This window comes from Ambystoma mexicanum, chromosome 13, assembly GCF_040938575.1.
Source record: "Ambystoma mexicanum isolate Mex_15411 chromosome 13, UKY_AmexF1_1, whole genome shotgun sequence".
Taxonomy (NCBI): domain Eukaryota; kingdom Metazoa; phylum Chordata; class Amphibia; order Caudata; family Ambystomatidae; genus Ambystoma; species Ambystoma mexicanum.
Window position 1 is genome coordinate 392,412,647 of NC_090938.1, and position 11,809 is coordinate 392,424,455.

The following is an 11,809-nucleotide window of genomic DNA, read 5'->3' on the forward strand; positions in this document are numbered from 1 at the left end:
AAGTATGTCCAGGCCCGTTCGATGGGGCTAACGGCAAGTATGCCTTTCTCTGTTCTTTAAACATTATTTCATCCTCCCTCTGTGAGGCCAAATATTGCATAGCTCTCATTTTTATCACCTTGGAAACGTCTCTAAAACGTTCTGGCTTGTTGAAATATGGCGCCCTGGATAGTTTGTGTAGCAGAGACTTGATATGGGCCAGCCAGCATACTTTGCTATGACCATGCAACTTAATCAGATTCAAAATTAGTTCTTTTGTTAAAGGACTGTGATTGCAGGCCCATAGTGCTGCCTGGGTTAAAATAGGTCTCACATATAAAGTGGCGATGAGATATGTCATAGCCGTTTCCAGATGCACAGAATAAACATGTGTTGACTGGGGCATCATCAATAGTCTTCTTAAGAAGGGGGTCTCTATCTTTTGGAGACAATCAGCCCTTGTATACCCACAGATCTCACACTCCAAAATTCCTGTAGGAATGGCTTCGCCCTCATACCTTAATCATGTGTTCCACAGAGGAATGTCTCAAGGTTCTAGCTAGTTTAAAAGAACCTTTAACTATCTGGGGTCTTAGCCAGGAGAACAGCGTCATCAGCACAACTGAGCACTGGCATGCTCCTCGTGCCACACAGTGGGACATTGATAGTAATAGTCTAGGTAGGGAGCAAGGGAGTTAACATATAAATTAAAAAGAAGAGGTGCGAGAACGCATCTTTGACGGAGGGGACCCCCTTTCTTACCGTTATGCAATCAGTCCATTTTCCATCCGGCCCATAGCACACCAGGCCCTGGAATTTAATTTTCATGGAGTGAATCCAACATCTGTATCAGGGGAGCTGGGACACCTATATCACATAGTGTTTTCCAGAGTAATCTCCTATCCATGTGGTCAAATGCCGAACTGAGATCCATCGAGGCCCTATAGATAGCCCAGAACCTGTATGTGCTTTGCCAAAATAAGAGAAAGGTTTAGACACTGATGTAGCTCCCAGTGCCTGGTCTAAAGGCTGACTCTGTGTCGGAAAGGGTACTGTTGCCTATCAGACAATCTTCCAGACATTTCAAGATAATACCAGAGAACAACTTCGATGTCCCAGGTCTATAAGGGGAGAGTGGGGATTTACTGCCCTTTTTGAAGATCGGAACAATAATTCTGGTCTTCCAACAGTCAGGGATTTGTTCCATTAAGATAAAGGCATTGACCACCTGTACCAAAAATGGTCCCTAAATATCTTGCATACAGCAGAGTAAATCTTTTGGGACACTGCAAATTCCTGGTGATTTGATAGGTTTCTGTCTTTGAAGAAGCAGCTTGCTCTGCATTGCAACTGGCAATGTGGTATGGACGTTATACCTTGTGGACCAAGGTGTAATGGCACAACTGTGGTGCTATTTTGTGTTACGTGCAGCCCTACAGATAAGGGGAGTATCAGCCACGTTTACTCCCTAAAATAAGCAAAGAGCCAACAAAGAAAAATAGGGAGTAAAACTTCCCCTAACAAAAAATAGGAAGCAGACACATAATAGCATGTCCCTCTGCTTTGCCCCAACACAGCTACACACCTATGTTTGAATCAGCAGTACACATAGCACCATGGAAAGAAGCTCTACTATTATTTTTAAGCCCTGATCTGAAGAGGTAATAAGTGATCTTTTATTTTTTTTTAAGTCACTTTATGCAGGTGCAAAGACATTTTTTTATTTGCTTATAAAATACTGGCACTGGGAATGATACTTCTGTTTTGACTCCCTGAAAAATTATTCTACTCCTAACTCTTAAAAGTCGGCAGTGAAATAATCCCACTTGAAAATGTTGTCTGGCGGACTGGTTGCATGTATGCTGAAAGGTGACTTGCCATTATAGCTTCTGGGTGTGGGTTGGGTGGCCAAAAAGGATGTATTGAGAGGATGAATGTAGCAGGTGACTACAGTCCCAGAATTACAGGACCTTATTGACCATTACATACAGTTTTAAAGTGAGATTTCCACCCTCTCCCTTCCCCTCCTCCCGATGCCCTTATATTGGATGCTGTAACCACCCGTGCATGTCAAGACCATCCGGGAACACCCCCCCGTCTCCTTTTGAGTAAATTGTTCTATGTACTGTACCACTGTTTTTTTCAAGTTTGTAAATATGCTTCTTTATTTTGTATTGTGGTTGTTATACTGTAAAGCACTTTGGTGTAAAGCGCTATATAAACTCAATAAACATAAACAAAGTATCAGAGCCAAATATATCACAACAGAACCTGATAGAACACCACAGGCCATCAGAACCCTATAGACCATCACAGAACCAAAAGGACGTAGGCCTCATTGGCAATTACAAATCGGTTCTACAGATTTTCGGCTGACAATTATCAGTTTATTTCTGTAGATATGGAATTTCCCCAGGCAAAGAGCAGTATTCAATAACAGCTGAAATGAAATCATAATTAATGGAGCCCAGAAGCATAGGAAGCGGCTACAACGATACACACATCCTAGCAAAGATATAGACACTGAATGAAGGAATCATGTCATATAAGTTGTGGCTTCAGAGCTGAGAAGCAGGCAGGGTTGACCAGTGGGTACATAGTGTGGATCTTTATATGTATGCCATCCCAATTATTTAATGAAAATGTAACCCAACAGGCAATGTGCTATACAGAACCAAAGTCAATCACAGGCCCCAGTAAACCATTTTAATTTATGTATTTTTATAGCTTATGAAATTGATCTATTTCATACACAGGGCATGAAAGGTCTTCATACAAAACAATGTTGATTAACCCTTTTCTATCTCACAAACAAACTATGCTTCCAAACGGGTTATCAAAAATATTTTCCATTGATTTTATAATCCAGAAATCAATCCATCATGATTCAAATTCAATGAAAATATACAATCAATATTTTTATAGTCTGTCACAGAGATCTATTATACCATCAGAACCATATGTAGCAGGATGAATCTTAAAGACACCAGAAGATACATTCACCCACCACAGAGTGGTATTGATTATTTTAGTCCTCCAAAAATCTTTATGTGCTGTCAAAGCATCAAATGTTATACACCATCAGAGCTCTGTAACTCCTTAAAGTGTTTAATCAACCATTGCCAAGCTGCACAGACCAGTCATGATCCGTAAAGGTCTCAACAGAACTTTAGAGACATTAATGAGCTCATATACAGCAGAGTATCTAGGACATAACAGCCTAGGGCCATTAAAGCCTTGTAGACAATACATACTTTTTTTTATTTATTTGTTTTGGTTTTATAAAAGAAAAACCTTTACAAAATAACAACAATCGAAAATGAAAATGTACATGAAAAGTAACCAAGCAAAAAGTATGAAACAATAAAATAAAAGAAAGAAAAAGATGAGATAATAAAAACCAATAAAAAGCTAACCAAGGGTATCGCCGGGAACAGAAATCCCCACCATAACATTACCTAGTCCCAAAAAAATGTATTTTAGATTATAATGGCACTTATTTTCAATACTTGTACTATTGCTGCTGTTAACATGATCTCTTGACCAGCAATCATTCTGTCCCAAAAAAACTCTGAAAAAAGAATTTCCTCATTGGCCACAAATCTTCTAAAAAACAACAATCTGGTTTCCCAGGTACCTTTGCACTCCAATAGTAAGTGCACAGAGTTTTTTTGCTTGATCCCCTTGGTTACATCTTGCTAATATTTTTCCAGTCCGTGCCACATTAAGTCTGAGCCTCAGGAAGTTGTTTCTTATTGCTCTATCAGGGAACCTTTGTAGGTAGCGAGGCAGATGACCCAGCTTTTTTTCCATCTTTAAGCATGAGTTTGGGGGCTTACTCGATCTTGCTTTGGCAATTGTGTCAATCCAGTCCCAGGTTTCCAATGATCTTTTCACTTTATAAGGGTTTGAAACAAGTGTTTCCAGGTTCATCTCCAGTCTGTTCAAAATTCCTTTTATTTTCTTCTCCAGACGAGAGAATCTGTGATCTTGAATTTTTAAGGTGCTCATTTACCTCATAATAAAGGGAATCTTGTTTACCAGTAATGATTTCACGAAATAATGAAATAAGTTTCCAGTCTGCGCGACACCCTAATGAGACCAAACCAAGCTCAAATCGTAAACACTCCATTGATGTACATAGCGTGAGAGCCAGGGTGTTTTTCCAGATGGAGCCCTCGATTCTGTTCCAATTTATATGCCATAATAAAGGTTTTGCCTCTAAACCATACAGTATTACTGGGACTGCTTTAGCTGTGTAAAATCTAATTAGTGGTAAAATTGAGAATTTATAATATTTTGTGTTAAGTTTTTTCATTTGAGGAATTAATTGGGCAACTTTCTCCATCATTGATGAATTTACCATTTTTTTTGCAGGGTATGAAGAAATCTTATAACTCAGATATATCAATTCATCCACACGGGGGATGGCCTTCCCGTCCAGAAATCAGTTACCATAACTAACTTTCTTTTTTGGATGTTTAAAGATTAGTATTTTAGATTTCCCAGGGTTACTTGTGAGCCTGTTAGTACTGGCATCCTCCCCCAACCTCTTCAGGAGACTTCGAAGGCCCACTGCAGACCTATCCAACAGGACAACGTCATCCGCAGAGGCCAGCCAGTGTAACCTTCTTCCATTTATCACCGGACTGGCCAACGCTGCTGAGGACAAGGAATTTCCTAGGTCTGAGAGAAAAAGGTTTAAAAAACAACTGTGCCCCCATACAACCTTGCCTGACCCCTCTCAGAACCTGTACCAAATCGGAGAGGTGGCCTTGCTCATCCAGCCGTACTCTTAACGTTGTATTTCTATGAAGCTCGATTAGTATCGCTAGTAGGTGATGTGGTATACCCAGCCATAAAGTTTTCTCCAAAGCACACTTCTGTTAACATGATCAAATGCTTTGGAGAGATCTACCCAGGCCCCATAGAGAGGTGGGTCAGATTTACCCTTGGACAATACATACATATGACACACATAGCTCATCATGGTGTTAAAGACATAGTTATAAAGACAACCCCAGAGCTTTACAAACTAGTAGAGTGCCATACAGACAGAGAGATTTATACGCAACCACAGAGCTTTATGGACCGCCAGGGATGCATGTACAAATTTCACCTGATCAAAATGCCACTTGTGTCCAAATGTTTTCTATCTCTACTAAAATGATCCCCTAATTTCTACTACCGCAATCAACCTTGGTAAACCTTCTCAAACAGTAAATTCCAATCACTAAAAGTTAATTTAAAGTAATTACTTTAAAATTTGCTATCCTCTCCTAATAATCACTGTAAGGAATTGGAATTTAACTACTGCTCAACAGTTTTTTTTATTAAATAATTACAATAATTGAGAATTAAACAGGGGTATACATTTCATGTTTCAAGCTGCTACCAAGGCATGAAAAAAAATCACTCTGCCTCAGAGCTCCACATGCTCACAGCACACCATTTCTCACTCGCCAATTGTTAGTGGTGAGTGAACATTTGGAAGCCTGTAAAGAAGATGACCAAAAATAAAACAGTCAGTAACTGAAGAGACAAGTGAGAAAATTAGGAATAATCTTCTTCCCCACTCCCAGCAGAATAAGTGCATTATTAATCAGTTATTAATGAAGACTGATATGAAAAGAGAAATGAAGTAATAACATGGATCCAAGGCCTTCGCCTTCCGCCTGCCCACCCAGAACAAGATCTGTTAAATAGCCAATAAGTCTGACATAGAAAGAAAAATCCCAACTAACGGAACAGCCAATGCACACTCACCCAACCCCACCACTCCACAAACAGTAACTGTGAAATACTCTTGAAACATGTTGTTATTATTTGATGGCGAATTTCAGCAAGACCTATTCCATACTTATTTTCAGTAGCTCTTTGGTAGAGGTTGAGATTTGGTCCTAAAGTAGATCACCAGTGATGCAGATATCACAGTAGAACCATGCAGACCAAACGCAAGTGTTAGAAACACATCTGCTTCTTAAAAACCACGATCAACACATTTAAACCATCACTGGCCCACACAGGTCCTCAGAACTTTATAGACTAATTACTCATAAACAGACTGGAACAGAACCATAGTGATCTGCCATAGATTTTAAGAAGGCAAGTCATGTTTCACTTTTGGAAGGGTATTAACAACACTTTGGAGAGAGCTCGCCCTAGAAGTACAGGGTGTTGTACTCTGCATAGAAGTTCTGGGGAGATCACTGGAACCACACGGGCCATCAAAGAGCTATAAAGTCCACTACAGCATTATAGACCATCAGAGTAGAACATCAAGTATCACTGTAGCCACTTGTGTCATCTGGTCTTGTTTTCCTTCCTCATTAGTTTCCATTTTTCAATACTGCCCTCTACTCGCCTGTGCCCTCTACCCACAATGCCCCTTGTAATTTCTACTTTCTGCTCACCTGTACTTTCTTATCCCACATTCCCACTTTACATCTGTCTCCACTGCTCAACTGAACCACACTCACCCATTCTCCCTGCAACCCTGCTCTCCCATGGCTTCTGTACACCTGTAAATTCTTCACCACAGTGTTCCCTGTTAACTTGTGCCTCCCTCTCACCTATGGCCTTTGCTTACTAGTAGCATCTGCTCACCTGTCCCCCTTATCACACATCGCCCATGCAAAGCAGTGCCTTGTACCCATATATTGACACATGTTCATCCTGCCTTGTCCGTCGTGCTCACTTCAATCGCTTGATCATTTGGGTGCTAAGTTGCCTCTTCCTACTGCTTACGTAGTACTCCTAGTACTGCTCAACCATGCATCCAGCTCTGACCTCTGTACACAATGACGCCTAACCAACCTATAACACTGACCTACCCCACAGAACACCTACCTATCCGCTCATTATAAACCATGCCCTTTACTCAGATAAGCTTACTAGCCTCTCATCCCCAGAAACTTTTAAGGACATCAATCAACTATCCATTTGCCACCATGTGGTACAACAATTGAATAAGGTTGAAGCAATACTTCCAATAAACTAGAAAAACCCAAAACACTTTAAAAAAGCAGCATCCTATGGACTGCACTAGGTTTACAAAAGTTGGGAATCCTCAGAAGCATTCTTATGCTTGCTGGCGGGCAAAGAATGTACTTCATAGATTTCCTAGGTAGCTTCCCCTGGTCTCTGTTGCTCTTACAGCCATATTTGGCTGCTCTGTCTTGTGTTTTGTTCTCAGGCATGAAAAATATAAGACTCGGTGGTTTTAAGTGGCTTCTTAACTATTTTCTACTAACATCTTTGCAACGTATATCATTTACTCCCCACATTTTAGTCATGCTAGTATTTTCACTTGCAAAGAATGGTGGAATGACAATCATTTTAAATACTCTCCCACAAATTTAGCTAAAGTTCTGGACTAAACCAGAATTCAAATGTGCATGTGGTTTAGGATTGACTATCTGTATCTATGTCATTGTTGCGTATGGCATCCATAGGAAGCCATTAGCATCTATTTCCCAGTCTGTATGCTGCATTGTCCTGCTGTTACAGCATGGCAGAGGATTATGGATTCCCAATCAACTGCTATGATGTCATAGCAGGGGAAAACACCATTTTCTCTGTCAGGATTGTTTTCATTTGTGGGTAGCTGCGAGGTAAAGTAAATGGGAACATGACATAGTGTACTGTATAGTTCGCTCATGCCTCCCTGTCCATCCGCGCCAGGCTGGTCCCGGGTCAGTGAAGAGGATAGAAAAATAATGCAAGGGGTATACACCACTATATAGATTGTTAGCTTTCAACAACAGTGCACATTCCATCATAGGGATACAAGTGACATTATAGAGCAGGAAGAGCTTCCCTCTCATTGTCTATCAATGTCCCTCTGAACCCATTGGTGGAATATATTCCCATAGTTGACAAACACCCATCTACAATGCTATATTTTCACCAATTAATTACATTACATACTTTATTTTGCACACGCCACACACACTATCCAATCCCTAGGAAAATCCCTTTGACTATCCACTGTCTTTCAGAAAATAACATCTAAAAGTGATAGACTCCTATCTGGCAAAACTTTGGCTCCTCTCTCCTACGAGGACTCCACACAATAAGCAATCACTGTCTTCCAACTTGATTACTGGCTCTCACCATATATCTGAATCACCCATCTGTAAATATTGTTCAAAGCCAATGCAAGAGTAACATCTGGAAACCAAGAACTGGGAAGACAGAAGACACCGCCCCAACTTTACGTCTCCACCACTGTTGGTCAAGACTTGAGGTGAATTTAATGATATATGCAAAATAGACATGACTATCTGTCCCTGGCTGACTCGCTCTCTGTTACTATTGTTCAGTAACTATTACCCATTACTTTCCCAAACCTGTCCTGAAAAAGTCAGGTGCTTGATCCTTGCAGGATCTAACTCAAGCACTCAAGAACCTGTCCTCCAGAACACACTTTCTGATCCCTAATGGAAATCTGGAAACAGAAAGACCCAAAACTATTCTAGCAATACTTGCAGTTCCCCAGACCCTCACTGCGACAGCGGTCAGTCAGGGGCGTTGCTAGGGGGGGGCTAAGGGGGCTATAGCCCCTGATCTTTTGGTTGTAGCCCCGGATAGAATCTCAGGAGCTACAGCCAAAAGACTAGCTAGCCCCCAGTCCCAACAGTTCCGACATCAGCTTAGCCCCGGGTCTTTTCCAGAACTAGCAACTCCCCTGCGGTCAGTCACGTTTGTGCCATTTCCCTCCAACTCCCCAAAACCAAATACTGCAGTAAACACCTGCATCCCACTCTGATGACAACACTAGAATATATATATTTAGATCCCCCTAACCTTTGCCTCGATTCAAATCAAGGAACTGAACACAGTTAATATATACAACATTGTCTACATTAAATGCATAAACTGCAGTTGCCCAAGTTAATGCCACTCCTACACAAGCAACAAAATCTGAATAACAATCCACTGTTGTTATTGCACTCTCTGTGAAACAACATTTGGTTAATATTGTGTTATATAGAAATAGAAATAAATGCCCACCTTCTTTGTGTTGTCCTGGTAAGTGGATGTCCGCTTCTCCTATGTTGTGGGAACATTCGACTCCCCATTGACGCCAACGAAGTGCTGACTTGCTGGACCCCCTTCCGCCGTTGGGTACAGATAACTTGCCATCTAGGGTCGCTTAAGCTTAACCACCCAATTCTTAAGCCAGTGTTGCTGCAGTGCATTGGTATGGAAGAATTCAGGAAAACGTCCACCTAATTGTCAACGTGGGGCTAGTTTGACAGTTGCCCACTCTAGCGCTGCAGTGAAAAGCTTCCATCTAGGATACCTATTATTGCTGCAGTGCAAGGATGACGGACACATTCTTCCACCCTGTTAAGCTGCAGTGCCAAGTGTAGAGCCCCCTGATGGCAAAGTGGCACCATGCCAGGACCAAAGGCGGATTGCGACAAAATGAACATCCAGTGCTATAAATGTACAAAAACTGATATTTAACAGAAGGTATTAAAAAGCAGGCAGGGTTGCCCTGGCCTACTATACTGCCCTGTAGCCTCAGATATAGTGCAGGGGCTTACCCGTTCGTCCATTGTCCAATTCGGTTACATCTTGCTACCAATGTGTTTAAAATGCCATGAAAAATATGCAAAAGCGAGTTGCTTTTGGAATTCTGGATAATCATTTTAGATCTCAAAAAATGTCTATTACCCCACAGCATCTCCATTACTCCTTGTCCATCTGTCGTCTTTCTTCTGCCCCAAGCACCCGACAATCCACAGTGCATAATGCCCATTTAGTGCCAGGCGGCAAGAATGGTGTCTTTTCTGCCAACACTCCCCTTTAATGTGTTGACTCTGTGCCAAGGAGCCTGGCGCCCCCTCCTCGTCTGTTCTCATCCTGTCTTTCTTTTGGCTCTCTCCTTCCATATTTTCACTAAATGCCTATATTTTCAATGTCCCCTAGTTTTACCCTTTTTTCAAATGTTTTGCCCTCCCTCTCTTATTTCAGGTAAACCTCTACTCTCTGCTCTTGCCATATAAATAGGGTCCCATAATCCCATCTGTTAGGGATTAGTATGATGCTCACGGCGGCAGCAGGTTGGCATGCAGTTGGCAGTGCCACCCCGGCAGCAGCTTCCATGCATCGGTTTCTGAGCCTTTCCCATTACTGTGTCAGCGCGAAGAACTGCTGCGTGCCCATGGCTGACATGGGCACCCGCACAACGATGTGTGCCAATGCAACCGCTGTCTCACCGAACCCAGATGAGAAAAGAAAATACCCACCGAATGCCACCACACCCACCCAAGGAGGACAGGCACCGGATAAGGAAGTGTGGCAGGGGCTGCATTTTTTCCTGCTTCTTGCAGGGATCCAAGCAGACCCTCTAAACAGTGCCCGCTTAGGCCCCGGCGGAGACTACTTGCCTTTCTCTCTCTCTGATCTCCTTCCTATGCCAAGGAAAGGGGGTGGGGGCAAGCACCTTCATAAGCACTGTGCGACAACACACGGGGTGGGAGGGTGGTATAGATAAAATGGGTTGGGCGAGGAGGAAGGTGGGAGTGATACACCATGGGGGATACATCGTGCCTGTCTGCCCACTCCATCTGCCACTTCCCAGCTGGCAGAGCTCCCTCCCATCCCTTGATCTCTTTACGGCTGGTGACGACTTCTGCGCCACTTGCTTCCTGCCTTTTCCGACATCTCTGCGTGGTCGCCTTAAACCAGACAGCATATTCTTGAGGTGGGCAAAGCATAGTGGCCCTTATCCCTGGAAAACAAAAATGTTTAATTATCTCCTAGTTTATTCAATACAGGGACTACTTAGAAAAAAGTTATTTATGTATATGTATTTTTCATTCTCTTTTGTGCTGAGGAGGGGGGGTTTCACCATGGGCATCAAGGTGGTTAGCAGGATGAAAGAGAAATAAAGGAGGAAGCGAAGACAGTGTTTCGGAAGACGCTCTACCACACAGCTTTGGCATCTGTTGTCTTGCATGCATGTGCCCGCGGCAGTATCCTTCAGCTGTGCACGTCTGTTAGACAGCGCGCACCCGTGAGACCGCCCACCAAAGCACCCATCCGTCTATTTTGTAATTTTGTTCCAGTAATTACTAGAATATGCCCATTTTGGTGCCCAGTACCCTCAGCCGGCTCCATGTATAGCCCAGCTTCCAGAGCCCTGGTCCGTCTCCCAACACCGCCTTTGGATACCCTCACCCAAGTCGCTTTCGAACCATGCTTTTTTATTTTTTGCTTTGCGTTATGAAGTGAGAAAGAGGGTGGCACGATGCCAACCAACTCACAGCCATCTGCGATGCCTGCTGGCTGTGATGCTCCTTATTCCACCCCCCCTTCCCGCATCTCCCCACCTTTCACGCCAACCCCCCCACCGCAGCCTCACTTCGCGATCCCCATCAGTAATTAGCTCCCGAATTAATTAAATCCCATATCCTAATTAACATTCCTGCAGGGCTGTCTGCCAGGCTGATGAGGAAGGGAGCGCGCGCCAGGCAAATGTGAGCCCGCTCTCGCGCCCACGTCACGCAAGGGTCGGTGGGACGACGCACGCAGACGGCCAGACGCAGTGGCAGAGGGAGGGATGAAGGGAGAGTGACAGGGGTGGCAAGGCTGGTGAAGAAGGGGAAAGAGGCAGGCGGAAGCACTGTAACATGCACAAAGAAGTGGTGGATTGGATGCAGAGGTCTGATGGTTGGGAGGGAAGAGCAGCCCTCTGCATACTCGACCATCCTTTATCCATAGCAGCCAAGTACCCACCAGGCAGAGATTGCGCAAGAGACTGGTTGAACCAGCACAGCGATAGGTGAAGGAACAGATGAATGGATGATGAATAAAT

General features: G+C 43.1%; 1 protein-coding gene across 1 annotated transcript in view; it reads right to left on the minus strand.

Annotated features, from left to right (window-relative positions):
• Positions 1–10,575, minus strand: part of THTPA (thiamine triphosphatase) — a 1,084,607-nt gene extending 1,074,032 nt beyond the window's left edge. Inside the window, exon 1 of the mRNA XM_069633960.1 lies at positions 8,995–10,575. The gene's annotated coding sequence lies outside the window, so the exon portion shown is untranslated. The remainder of the gene's footprint in view (positions 1–8,994) is intronic.
• Positions 10,576–11,809: the final 1,234 nt, after the last annotated feature.